Source organism: Orycteropus afer, unplaced genomic scaffold, assembly GCF_000298275.1.
Source record: "Orycteropus afer afer isolate SDZICR_OR568_19922 unplaced genomic scaffold, OryAfe1.0 scaffold00075, whole genome shotgun sequence".
NCBI classification, from domain to species: domain Eukaryota; kingdom Metazoa; phylum Chordata; class Mammalia; order Tubulidentata; family Orycteropodidae; genus Orycteropus; species Orycteropus afer.
The window spans coordinates 11,665,621-11,671,709 of NW_006921662.1; positions in this window are offsets into that span (position 1 = coordinate 11,665,621).

The window sequence follows — 6,089 nt, forward strand, 5'->3', positions numbered from 1 at the left end:
AGCAACCCCCATTGGGTTTCCAATGCAGCAAATCTTTACAGAAGTAGATTGCCTTATTTTCCTTCTGCATTGTGGTTGTTGGGTTTGAACTGCCAACCTTCTGTTTAACAGTTAGATGCCTTAGGCACTGTGCCACCAGAGCTCCTTATCTGTATGAAGAGTATACTCTCCTATGTTGGAGCATCTCAGATTTTACCACACAGTCTTCCCTCCCACCTGACATAAAGGCTTTCACCATAACATCCCAGAGTCACCCCCATTTTTGTGTCTGCCCTCTAATATCATCCATCCATCGATTAACCAGCATTAGACTGCTAACCAGAAGGCTGGGGGTTCAAACCCACCAGCCACTCCTCAGAAGGAAGACTGTGCAATCTACTTCTGCAGTGATAGCGCCTGGGAAACACGCAAGAAGGGGTCGCTAAGAATGAGATCTGACTTAATGGCAGTGTGTTTGGTTTTTGGTTTTTTATCAAGTGTGCATGCTGTGCAAAGTGTGGGGCTAACCCCTGTACCCAGGGGTCATGGCAACCCAGCGAGTAGGGTTCTGGGAGGAAACTGTGCTGAGAAATCCTCTGAGCCACTGAAACCACAGGTTTTTGCTATTCTAATGTTTAAGGGAGGCCAGGTGAAGGGCGGGGTGAGAATTGGCAGGGTTACTAGGGTGGCCTCCTGAGGCTGAAGGGTGGAGATTCCTCCCTGGGGTGTGGTTCCGGGAGGACCAGGGTCTTGGGGGAAGGAAGGGGCTGCTTGTTTGGCTGGGCCACAGTGAGTCAGTGGCCCCCTTCGTGAGCAATCGCAGGTTGGCTGGGGTGGGGCCAGCCCGCCTTATTTTGGGCTTCTGTTCTGAGCCAGGACTCGAAAGGGCAAAGGCGGTTGTTTCCCCAGCTGCTGGAGCCGCGTCTGGGAGTGGAGCTGCGCGCCGGGCGCCTGCAGCTGAGACCGCCAAGGGCCGACGGTGGCAGGTCAGAATCCCGCCGCTCCCATGAGGGAAGCGAGGCGGGGAAGTCGCTGCAGCCGGGCTGGCGAAAGGGGAGGTTGGGTGAGGGGCGCCTGCAAAGGTGCCACCCTTTGGCCCCAGAACCGTGTCTGAGGGCTCATTGGTGAAAATCTCTGCGTGTGTACCCGCTGAAGCAGAAGCCAGCGTGGGGAGAGCTAGAACATGGGGGAGACCCAGGAAAGGGACCTCGTGTGGGAAAGAGTCGCAGGCAACTCCCAGGCCACCAGCCACTAGTCCCTAGCCTCCCAGGCCCCTGCGTGGGTGGGGTTGGTCTCAGGATGTCTCTGTGGAAGGAGGTTGGGGGTTCTGTCCCAGGTTGCTCTTCTGTGGAGCCCAGATTATTTTGACTTTGGATCCAAAAGGAGATGACCACCTTGGCAAGTCTCCAGTTGGTAACTCCCTGCAGCTCCCTCCTTTGTGAAATGAAATTATTGCCCTCTATCTCTAGGGTGGGGCAGGGCATTGCGTTTTAACAAGCTCCCCAGGTGAGGCTGATGATGCACAGTGATGTTTGGGAGCCACTGCCCTAAAACATAGGAGCCCTACATTAAGCACTGGGCAAACCAAAAGGTTGGTGGTTCAAATTTACCCAGACCCTCTGCGAGGGGGGAAAAAATGACCTGGTGATCTGCTTCCATGAAGATTAAAGCCAAGAAAACCCTATGGGACAGTTCTACTCTGTCACATGGGATTGCTATGAGTTGGAATGGACTGGCACCTAACAACAACCTTTCCCCACCCAAAGCAGGCCACTGGTATGCTGACACCCTCCCCTGCCCCCACGACACCCCTTCCAGCTCTGTTTGATCTCTACAGGAATAATGCAGACCTGCACCTCTGCCCTGCTTCCCTTTACTTCCATCTCCACCTCAAAAAAAACCAAAACAGAACTTTTAAATTGATTGACATTTTCTTATTGATAATTTAATCAAAAGTACTACCTTGACCATGTTGTTAAGTGGAGATTTTAGACCATGAAATTGACAACAGGAATTCTTATCTAAAAGAAAGTCTTACTACTTTTAGAAAGCTCCACAGTTGCTTTGATCATGCAGGTAAAATAATGTTCCTGGAAGAAATGGTGGAAACCCGTTTTTCTTTCTTTTCTTGTCTTTAACTCTTTCTTACTTCCTTTCTTTTTCTTTATTAGTTGCACAAAATTGGATGGATCACAATCCTTGGCCCATGACACATTTCCTTTATTGGTTTATGCTTGTCTCTCTTACCATTTATTAATTTATTGATATATTTTATAACCTAATAAACACCTACCACTTAAGCCAAAAGTAAGGACACTACCAGCAACTTGCATCCACCTATGTGCCCTTGATCTCCTAACACCCCACCTCATCACTCATCTCCAACACTAGCATGAATTTTGTGTTTAGTATTCTCTTGATAAACATATGTATGCCTAAACAAATATATTGTTCAGTTTTGCTTTATTGAAGAAGGTATCGTACTATGTACAGTCTTATAATACTTAGATTCAACTTGGTTGAATATAGCTGTAGTTCATTCACTGCTATGTGTACTTTTTCACTACTATGAACAGTACTGCCATGAACATTCTCATTCATGTCTCCTGGTGCACATGTGCAAGACTCTCCTGGGTGTAGATCTCAGAGAGAAGTTGCTAGGCTTACCTGCTAATCTAAAGCTTGGTGGTTCAAACTCACCCAGCAGCACCGTGGAAGAAAGGCAGTCTACTTTCATAAAGACTACAGCCAAGAAGAATGCTTTGGAGCAGTCCTACTCTGTATTACTCTATAATACATCGAGCACAGTGGCAACAGGTTTGGTTTTTTGGTTGGTATGTCAATGTTCATCTTTACAGCTACTGACAGATTGTTTCCCAATATATTAGTTTATGCATGTCTCTCTTTTACCATTTAATAACCTAATAAACATACCTGAACCCACCTCTTAAGCCAAAAACAAGGACACTACCAGCAACTTGCATCCATCTATGTGCCCTTGATCTCCTATCACCCCACCCCATCACTCATCTCCAACACTAGCCTCAGTTTTGTATTTAGTATTTTCTTGATGAACGTATGTGTACCTAAAAAAATATATTATTCCGTTTTGCTTTATTGAAAAAGATATCATAGTATGTACAATCTTATGGGCCTTGCTTATTTTCATTCAATATTATAATATTTAGATTGAATTTGGTTGAATATAGCTATAGTTCAAAGTAGTTAGCATTATTAAATGGTAAAAGAGAGACATGTAGTTTTTTGTTTTTTGTTTTTTTAAATTTTTTTTGTGATTTGGGTGAAAGTTTACAGAACAAATTCACTTTCCATACACCAGTTCACACACGCTTCGTCTCATGACATTGACTGCAATTTACCCCAATAGTTACCTCTTCCCTGTGTCCATCCCTCCATGCACTCCTGCCCCCTGAGCTGTCTCCCTGTTCATAAACAGCCCTTCCTTCTCCCATGATTGTTCTCTCCAAGGAGTATAGCTACCTCAGATAAATGTTCAACTCATATGCCTGTCTTTTGTTTGGCTGGAAGCCACAGGTGTGGGTTCAATTCCAGACCTGAAGGGCAGCTGGGGGCCATAGTGTCAGTGGTTCCACCAGGCTCTATCAGACCAGCAAACCTGGTTTCCCCTTCTTTTTTCCCCCCCAAATAATTTTGAGTTTTATTCCACATTGTTCTCCCTCTCTATCCAGGATCTCCTACATGGATTCCCCTCTAAGTGGTTGACAGTGGTAGCTGGGCACCATCTAGTTCCTCTTGTCTCATGGTCGTACAGTCTGAGGATTGCATAGTGTACCAATTGCTAGGACTAATTGTTTCCATGAGTCATTGGTTTTCTTCATTCTTCTTTGCTCTGGATGAGGAGAAACCCATCATTGCATCTAAGTGGCTGCTTGGAAGCTTTTAAGATCCCAGTTGCTACTTGCCAGAGTAGGAGATGGAACAATGTTTTGTGTAGTATGTTAGGCCAATCGAGCTTGATGTCCCCTGTGACTATGGTTCAATTACTCGTTCTGTCTGGGTAGGTGGCTGTGACCAAGAAGTGACTACAACTTTGTTCCTTGTCAGCTCTACTATACACCTGGGAATTCTTACAGAACATATACATACACTTGTAGAACCATTGTTTGCCAAGCCTATCATGATCTTGGGTATACTCCCTGCTGCATAGACATACGTAATAGTTCAGCCTGTCCACCCATCTATCCACGTGTATACCCAAGTTTGCCTTCACTGACAACGCAGTACTGTACGTGCAAAAGTGTTCATCTTTGTTGTCTGAACCTCCCATGTAGCTCTCTATGTCTTCCTCTTTCTCAGTGCCACCATGTTGATCACTCACATTTGATAGATTGCCCTTCTTTTCATCCAAATCAATACTTATCTATACCTGTCTAACGGTGTTTCCTCCTCCCACCCCCCACCCCTGGTAACCAACAAAGAAAATTTCCTTCCATAGATAAACCTTTCCTTGACTTTTACAATAACAGACTAATACAATATTTGTCTTTCTGTGATTGACTTATTTCACTCAGCATAATGTCCTCCAAGTTCATCCACATTAGGCGGTGTTTTGCACTTTCTACGTTATTCTTTAGGGTTGCATAGTATTCCATTGTGTGTATATATCATAGTTTGGTTATCCATTCCTCAGCTGATGGACACCTAGGTTGTTTCCATCTTTTGGCTATTGTAAATAGTACTGTGATGAACATGGGTGTGCATATGTCTGTTATTGTCATGGCTCTCAATTCTTTAGGATATATACCTAGTAATGGAATGGCTGGGTCAAGTGGTATTTCTATTTCCAACTTTTTAAAGAATCACCATACTGCTTTCCACAGTGGTTGTACCATTTTACAGTCCCACTCACACTGTAAGAGAGTCCCAATCTCTCCGCATCCTTGCCAGCATTTGTTATTTTCTGTCTTGTTGAACTTTGCTGCTAGTGCTGGGGCAAGATGGTATCTCATTGTTGTTTTGATTTGCATCTCTCTAATGGCTAATGATTGTGAGCATTTCTTCATATGTTTGTTGGCCGCCTGAATATCCTCCTTGGTGAAGTGTCTATTCATGTCTTCTGCCCATTTTTAATTGGATTATTTCTCTCTTTGTTATTGAGGTATTGGAGTTTTCTATAAATTCTAGAGATAAGTTCCTTGTCAGATATATCACTGCCAAATATTTTTTCCCAATCTGTAGGTTCTCTTTTGACTCCTTTGGGGAAGTCTTTGGAAGCACATAAAAATTTAATTTTGAGAAGGTCCCATTCATCTAGTTTCTCTTCTGCTGTTTGTGCGTTTTGGGTTATGCTTGATAGTCTATTTATGCCATATATTGTTGTTGTTGTTTGCCGTCCAGTCAGCCCCGACTCATAGCGACCTCTCCTTGGGTTTCCGAGGCGGTATCACTACCGAAGTAGGATTGCCCAACCTTCCTTCCGAGGAGTGGCTGGTGGGTTTGAACCGCCAGCCTTCTGGTGAGCAGTCAAGTGCCTATATTAGGGCCCCCAAATTTGCCCCTAGTTTTTCCTTGAGAAACTCTATAGTTTTAGGTTTCACATTTAAGTCTTTGGTCCATCTGGAGTTAGTTTTTGTGTTTGGTGTGAGGTATAGATCTTGTTTCATTTTTCTGCAAATTGATCTCCAGTTTTGCCAGCACCATTTATTAAACAAGCATTCTTTTCCCTTTTAATGGATTTCAGCGCTTTGTCAAAGATCAATTTACCATAGGTCGATGGATCTATTTCTGGGTTCTCAATTGTATTCCATTGGTCTATGTGTCTGTCATTGTACCAATACCAGGCAGTTTTGACTACTGTGGCTTATAGTAGGTTTTGAGATCTGGCAGTGTTAGACCTTCTACTTTGTTGTTCTTCTTCAATAGTGCTTTGCTTATCTGAGGTTTCTTTCCTTTCCATATAAAGTTAGTGATTGGTTTTTTCCATATTCTTAAAAAATGTTGATGGGATCTGGATTGGGATTGCATTAAATGTATAGATTACTTTGGGTAGAATTGACATTTTCACAATGTTCAATCTTCCTATCCATGAGCATGGTATGTTCTTCCATTTATGTAGATCTCTTATGGTT